Source organism: Wyeomyia smithii, chromosome 3, assembly GCF_029784165.1.
Source record: "Wyeomyia smithii strain HCP4-BCI-WySm-NY-G18 chromosome 3, ASM2978416v1, whole genome shotgun sequence".
Lineage (NCBI taxonomy): Eukaryota > Metazoa > Arthropoda > Insecta > Diptera > Culicidae > Wyeomyia > Wyeomyia smithii.
Genome location: NC_073696.1, coordinates 241,234,780 through 241,243,517, shown reverse-complemented (window position 1 = coordinate 241,243,517; position 8,738 = coordinate 241,234,780).

Here is an 8,738-nt window from a genome sequence, read left to right as displayed (position 1 = left end):
CTGTATACCACTGGACAAGTACAAAGTTTATTGTAAGTTTTACACAACAATGCGGATTTATTATTTCATGGTAATGCATAGAAGCCACCAAAAGCTTTGTTGATAGTGTTTGATTAATAAGTCATTAAGTCTACTATTATTTGTTCAAATTGTTTATCCTCGCTGCCGACTACGAGCTGAAATCAAATCTCACTTAACGCTAGAATGTTTTTCATTAGAAGCATTCGTTTGTTGTTTGATGGTTTTTAAGGTGAAACGGGACGTGGTCGCGATCAACTCGAATTTTGCAATCTAATTTTTTCTTGATTTATGAAGACTACGTACATGAAACTTTGATCAATTGTTTTCACAACTGTTGCATGCCTGAAGTAGCAATTTGAGTGCTGTTTATTTAGTGGAAGCCGAATTTTTTACGCTCAAACTACAAAAGTAAAGAGAACTCTAACCTCAAAATTGTATAGGAAAAGACCACTATCCCGTTTCACCTTAATTGCCACAGGTAAGCAGGCAGCATATGCAATATGTTCCGCTGCTGGGCAAAGATATTACGGACTGACATATTGAGTTGTGTCCCTTGGGAAAAATTAAGTTTTATTCTATTTGCATCCAGACACGTTTACGCAAGAAGTTTTATGAATTTGAACTATGAAGGCATTTACGATGTTTTTAATTGACTTTTTTTTGGTGTTTTTAAGAATTGCGTCAATTTTTGCCATTGAAAAAAAAAAATAAAAAAGGACGGTTGGATTATTTTCTACAACGCTGGGAATCAATCGGAAAATGCCTTTTTTGTTTTTTTTTTCGAAGGTAGAACAGCTTTAATATTCGAAAGAACTTTCCCCTGAGCAATTAGTGACGCTGGATTATAATTATCATTCTATTATCTCTAGCAGCGCTCCCAGCCAATTCCAACACTTTCGCAGCAAGGTGTATTGCAGCCGCCAGATCGATAGATACTCCTGTACCAACCCGCATAATTAACGGGAGCTGGCTGTGCGTCTTCTTCTACCCACGTGGTAGGAACGTAATCACGAGAAAAACGATTAAATGTGAACTGGAACTAATTTTAAAATATATACTCGAATCGCGTGAAAGTCAGTGGATGAATGAATGATGTAGTGATGTAATAATCCCGTGCGATTGTCTTAAATACCTACGGAGAGGACTAACGCGACAAGTGCACAGTGGTCGAAGGCCGGAAAAAACCTTGATTTTTCATGTCAATATTTTTGATGTTTTGCATTTTTCCGAAGATTCTCAAAGTGTAAATGACCTTTCCCCAAAGTTTCATGACAATCGGTTGAGGTATCAATTTTTAATCGCACTTTGAATGTTGCTTTATTAGGCAATTTCGATGATTTCCATGTTTGAAATCACAATTTTTAGCTCCACTTTAAACACCTGAAACTTCCTCAGTTTTGATCCGATTTTGATTCAACAAATTTTATTTTGAAGGGAAATTTGTGTACTTTTAGGTTGATTTTAAACACTTTCCAAAAAAAAATATAACCAATTTCTCAATCGAGGTAAAACATATTTCAGACAAGCCAAAAAAACGTGTATTTCTAATTTCATTTCGACCGTACAATCTTGTGAAATAGTTCGGAACGATCGGATAGCCAAAATTCAATGGGAAATTTATTGTAATTTTCAGATTTTTGGGTCCCATTTGGCACGTCGTTGCTCATAGGGAGATATTTTGAAAATAAAACTATGGAGACGTATGGTGGTCAGTTGGAAAATAATCAATTTCGTATATTTAAACAACATGGTTGACTGGGAAGTATACATGAAGTTTTTTTTCCAGTAGTTTTAATCATTTTTATATAAACTTGTAAACCGCTTTCAGTACTGCAAGATGTATAAAGAGAGAATAAACTCTTTTATATTTTCAATGACGTTGAAATATGCTACCATTATCTCTTAATTTTCCTTAAAAAACCTCTAACTTGTCGCAGAAAGATCTTAAATTGGTCAACCGGCTTGAAGGCTAAAAAAAATTTAAAATAAAATAAAAAAGGAGTACCCTAAGAACCAAACAAAAAAATGAGATTATAAAATTTTTCGATGAAGATCAGTTGTCAATATTCATCTTAGCACCTATATTCTTCCCGTTGCTTTTATTTCGTTCTTCTCATCGCTCTTAACTTCCAACTGCTCGACTTAAATAAGAGGTAAAATAAAACTACTTTTACTTAAAAAGAAGTAAAATTTTACAGTAAACTGAACAAATAAGAGCGATGAGATGAATATAGGTGTTGAGATGAATATGAGAGCGGTTCTCCTATCAAAGTTTTAAGCAAGGTTGTAGCAAAAACAAAAATCTGATCATGAGAAAGGTCTAACGGCACTTTAGGTGCATAAATAGCTATTTTCAATATTTTCTGACATCAGAAATGAGTTCACCACTCCAAAATTGTAATAATATGTAATTTCCAATCATATAAAAAAGACTTTTAGGTTTTTTTTCCGACTTTTGTATAGAGACCTACCACTGTGAAGTGGGCAGGGCCACGCACACGGTATTATGGAGAAAAGGTAAAAAAAGGTTGAACTGCGATGTGCCTTGTTTTTCATTGCTGTTACCAGGAGAGCTAGCCAAGTACACTGGGTCCGAAGCTAAAGGTACACTAGCTCGAAGTGAATTGTTTCGTTCCTTTTGCCAACTACAAATTACAATTGGTCTTTCTTAAGGCGTTCTTGAGGCAATGCTGTATTTTTTAACTCGCAAATTATGAAATATACAGTTCTACATTTATTTAAAGCGATTAAAGAGTGACGCTCAAATTGTTTTCCACTAAATGCGATCATATTTTAATCAACGAGCTAGTTTAAATTATGTATGAAATTAAATTAACAATAATCAATTTAAGTTACCAATCATTGGACACTATTCCAATCACTCCGAACCTATTTTAAGCAGTTTCCATCTGTTTTGCAGGATTTTTTTTCAGCACCCGGAGTGCCTCTTAAATGGCTGCAATATAGGTCGATTTGTTTCGACTATTGTTTGTGCACAGATTTTTTTGTGATTAACGGTATTTCTTATATTCGTGAGACAGCTAGAAAATCAAAGTTTTCGTTTCCATCATTGAAGTTGTCGATATTGATCAAAATTCGGAACGACGCCGCTTTATTTTTTAGTGCCTGTTTTCTTCGACTGATTAAAATAGGCGCCACTGCTCAAGCCTTTTCTTACCCTATTTCAATCGAATAATTTTGATGCACTAAAAAATAAGGCGTCGTCGCGGGCATCCTCGTCGACGGCACGAGCGAGTGCGGGCCCTACCTCGAAGACGACGGCCTCTATTGGAATTTCTGCTAAATATCGTTTTCGCTGGTCGTTCTTCGGGCATTCTAGCTACATGCCTAGCCCACTGCAACCTGTCGTGTTTTATCCGCTTAACTATATCCGCCGATTTGTACACCTGGTACACTTCATGGTTCATGCGTCTGCGCCAAATACAATTTTCTAGTTTGCCGCCAAGGATTGAACGTAAAATCCTACGCTCAAAAACAGCAAAAGTTCGCCGTTCGGCCTCTTTCAACGTCCATGCTTCATGGCCGTAGAGGGCCACGGGAAGGATTAGTGTTTTGTAGAGTGTAAGTTTAGTACGGGTTTGCAGGCTGCGGGACCTCAACTGGTTACGTAATCCGTAAAAGGACCTGTTTGCAGCAGCCATCCACCTTTTTATCTCACGGCTAACCTTGTTGTCACATGTCACTAATGTACCCAGGTAAATAAATTCATACTACTTCAAAAGTTTTCCATCTATCACCGCCTCAGCACCAACATCAGTCGGACTACCCCGCTCTCTACCAGCCATCATGTATTTCGTTTTGGCAGAGTTAATGATGAGCCCTACTCTCGCAGCTACCCTTCTGAGAGGTCTGAAGGCCTCTTCCACTGCTCTACGGTTGATACAAATGATGTCAATATCGTCCGCAAAACCTAGAAGCATGTGAGACTTCGTAATGATGGTGCCGCTTCTTTGCATGCCAGCTCTTTGTATAGCACTCTTCAATGCGATGTTGAATGTGGAGCGATATAGACTGAAACGGAGGCGGCAAGTCCAACTCTTCAAGGAAAAAAGCGTCGCCAGGAAGTGGAGGAATGTGAAGAACTCGAGCAGCTGCACCGCACACACGAAACACGAAAGTTCTACCAAAAACTCAACGGATCCCGCAGAGGCTTTGTCCCACGAGCCGAAATGTGTAGGGATAAGAATGGAGGCATTTTGACGGATGATCGTGAGGTGATCGAAAGGTGGAAGCAGCACTACGATGAACACCTGAATGGCGTGCAAGCAGGAGACCACAACAGGAGCGGAGAAGACGTGGTCGGTGCAACGAACGACGAAGATGTGCCACCCCCAACAATAAGCGAAGTTAAGGATGCGATCCGGCAGCTCAAGAACAACAAAGCGGCCGAAAAAGACAGCATCGGAGCTGAGCTTATTAAGATGGGCCCCGACAAACTGGCTAGCTCGCTGCATCGGCTGATCGTCGAGATGTGGGAAACAGAACAGCTACCGGAGGAGTGGAAAGAAGGGGTTATCTGCCCCATATACAAAAAGGGCGACAAACTAGCGAGCGATCACAGTCCTGAATGCCGCCTACAAAGTGTTTTCCCAGGTCATCTTCCAACGCCTGTCACCATTAGCCAGCAGCAGGTTTGTAGGAAGCTACCAGGCCGGCTTCATGGAAGGACGGTCTACGACTGACCAAATCTTTACACTGCGGTAGATCCTCCAAAAGTGCCGTGAGTTTAGAGTCCCTACACATTATCTTTTCGTCGATTTTAAAGCCGCATACGATACAATAAACCGACAAGAGCAATGGAAAATTCTCGACGAAAACGGCTTCCCGGGGAAGCTGGCAAGACTGATTAAGGCTACGATGGAGGATGTGAAGTGTTGTGTGAGAATTTCGGGTGGAATGTCGGACCCATTCGAGTCTCTCAGGGGGCTCCGACAAGGTGATGGTCTCTCCTGCTTATTGTTTAACGTCGCGCTAGAGGGTGCTATGAGACGAGCGGGGTTTGACATGCGGGGCACGATTTTCAACAGATCAGGTCAATTTATTTACTTTGCGGATGATGTGGATATTGTCGACAGAAAATTTAAGACCGTGGCAGACCAGTATACCCGACTGAAACGTGAAGCAGATAGGATCGGACTGAAGATTAATACGTCAAAAACTAAGTATATGCTTGCAGGTGAGTTCAAGCACGACAGGGCACGCCTAGGCAATACGATAGCAATCTACCTGGATTGAGTTTGAGGTGGTCGACGAGTTTGTGTAGCTCGGCTCTCTGGTAACTGAGAACAACGATACCAGCCGGGAGATAAGGAGACGTATTATCAGTGGAAGTCGTGCCTAATATGGGCTCCATAAAAAACTACGGTCGCAAAATCTGAATCTTCGCACCAAGTGTATCCTGTACAAAACGCTAATAAGACCGGTCGTTCTCTACGGGCATGAGACGTGGACAATGCTCGAGGAGGACTTGCGAGCACTCGGAGTTTTTGAATGTCGGGTGCTGAGAACCATCTTTGGCGGTGTGCAGGAGAACGGAGTATGGAGGCGTAGGATGAACCACGAGCTTGCGCGCCTCTACGGTGAACCCAGTATTCAGAAAGTGGCTGAAGCTGGAAGGATACGCTGGACAGGGCGTGTAGCTAGAATGCCGGAAAGCTACCCTGCAAAATTAGTGTTCGCTTCAAATCCGGCGGGAACGAGGAAGCGAGGGGTGCAACGAGCGAGATGGGTGGACCAGATGGAGCACGATCTGCAAAGTACCGGGTGCCCACGGAACTGGAGGCAGGCAGCCATGGACCGAATGAATTGACGGAACCACGTTATGCAGGCCATGTCTTAGGACGTACGGCCATCTAAGTAAGTAAGTAAGTAAGTAAGTAAGTAAGTAAGTAAGTAAGTAAGTAAGCGATGTTGAACAATAAGTTTGACAGCCCGTCTCCCTGCTACAAACCATCTAAAGTCACGAAGGAGTCCGACATCTCACCGGCTATCCTGACGCATGATGTAGAGTCTTCAAGGGTGGCACGTATCAGCCTAATTAGTTTTGTTGGGAAACCATTAATAATTCGCTATAACTCATTTCTCTTAACTGTATTGTACGCTGTCCTGAAGTCTATAAACAGATGGTGAGTCTGCAAGTTGATTTCTCAAAATTTATCGAGGATCTGTCGCAGGGTGAACATTTGGTCCGTCGTGGAGCGCCCCCTCGGAAATCACATTGGCAATTGCCAACAAAGGTCTCCGACAACGGCCTCAGTCTATGGAACAGAATACGGGAGAGAATTTTGTAAACGGTGTTGAGAAGGGTTATGCCCCGATAATTACTACAATCCAGGCTGTGGCCTTTCTTGTAGATCAGACATATGAGACCCTCTAACCAGTTCGAGGGTAATTCTTCATCGAACCACACTCTCAGCATGATCCGGTGTAAAGCACGATTAATAACCGCTGGATGTCCAACTGTATCCTTGTCATCCTGGATTCCAACACGTTGGACAACAGGGCGCGAATCTTGGATAATGGTAATGATCCGAGTCAACGTTTGGTCTTCTAAACGACCTCACGTCTGTAACGTCTGAAAAGTACCGACCATCAATCAGAAGATGGTCGATCTGCGAGCAGGCTTCTGCATTCTGGTGCCTGTGCTTACGTATATTCCGGTGACAAAATAAGTGCTATAGATAGCCATACCTCTGGCTGCAGCGAAATTGATAAGCCTCAGGCCGTTGTCGTTCTTAATAGAAAGTAGGCTTTCTCTACCAATCACGGGGCGGAAGAAGTTCTTCTGCCCGACCTGTGCATTCGCATTCCCGATGATGATCTTGATGTTGTGTCCTTGGCACTCATTGTACGTCTTTTCCAGGAGCTCATAGAACTTCTCGTTTTCTTCATCGGGTTTTTCGTTGGTCGGTGCGTACACATTTAACAGGCTGTAGTTGAAAAGTTTGTCCGCATATACGCATATACGGTCACTGATCGGCCTCCATCCAATGGCACGTTTTGACGCCGGAACTGTGGTACCTAAATAAAGTGCCCGCAATACGATTCGCAGCCCGGAACTCGCGTTCTCCGGTTTTCGGCCACCTCACCTCCTGTATGGCAGCAACCTCCGCATTCACTCTCTGCAGCTCTCTAACCAGGATACCTGCACGTGTCGGTTCGAGTAGAGTCCTTACATTTCTAGTACCGAGTTTCCGAAATTCCCATAGCATGAAAATTAGACTAGGACTCAATTATATGGGAAAAAAGCGGTAGTGCTATTTTTTCGCTCCCATGCACTTTTCGTGTTCCTCATAGGTCCTATAACAACTGTGTAACTTTTCAGATCGATCGGTGGAACTATTTTTTTGCGCCCGATTTTTATAGTTTCCATACGATTTTATATGAGAAAATCCACTTTTTCAAAACTTATTTTTTAAAGATGTCTGGTTGACTGCTAAAAATATTTCCTGGGAAAAATTCTTCTGAAGACTAAAAGGCGCTACGATGCTTGTAGAAAAAGTTATACACCCCAAACGGAGTGAATGTCTGGCGAACTGCTCATAATTATATTTTTCTATTCAATTCTATTCAACAATGTGATAGAAAAGGATATCGCGTAAAATTTATCTTGGAGGTTTCTCAGAAGATACAATGGGCAAAAATCCCACTTTCGAGCTTCATTCCACGCGAAATTATTTTTCATCCTTAAGCTAGTTTGCAATAGCAGCATGCTGTAGCAGTGTTGCTGGAAAAATTCAATACTGAGCCGTTCGTCAGACATTCAATCAGTTTAGGGGGAATAACTTTCTCTGTAAGCATCATAGCGCCCTTCGGTCTTTAGAAAAGTTTTCTCAGGAAAATTTCCTACAAATATCATACATCGATATACTTTTAGGAGCCAACTGGAAATCTCTAGAGAATAATTTTTGAAAAAGTGGATTTTCCCATATAAAACCGTATGGAAACTTTAAAAATCAGGCGCAAAAATATAGTTCCACCGATCGATCTGAAAGTTTGCACAGTTGCTATACTGCCGGTACCCGCATAACTGTCCCATACTGATTTTGGTCACTTTTGAGTTATCATCGGGAAACGATTTAATTGTTATCATATTTTCTGGAAAAAAATTAGTATTGATACTTTTGTATGGAAAAACATGGAAAAAATACCAAGTTGTTTTTGTCTCATATTGAAAGTACCCGCATTACAGTCCCAGTTTTTTTAGTTTACAATCCTGGTTTCGCTCACCATGCAACAAAACACACAATCCGAGTGCTACAAAACAATCCACGCCATACGTTTCACTTTCGATGGAAACCCACTCCGGCGTGGCCTCAGCTGGGAAGCGCGCTGAGCGCAATGCAACTCGGATACACGCAGCCCGAATGTGCGAACGCTTAGAGAGGTACGAGAGGCCGAATGCAAAGTGCCGCTCGATCGCATGCACGCGATCACAGACAGCCACACTGGCTGTGCGCCTCAAGAAGAAGGAAGTGGGAGTTGTCGGTTGGTAAGCGTATTACCTCATCGTTTTCATGCGCTTGTTCGGATCGTTCAGTAAGTGTATTATTTTTTACGCGCACAGCTGGGTGATGTGTGCGGGGTGTCAGCTTTTTTCCGCCGCTGCTGCTTTTCCCGGCAAGTCGGTGACTTTAGCAGGCGACGAACCTCATCCGTCGATGGCATACATGTGTGCATTGCATTCAGATACAATT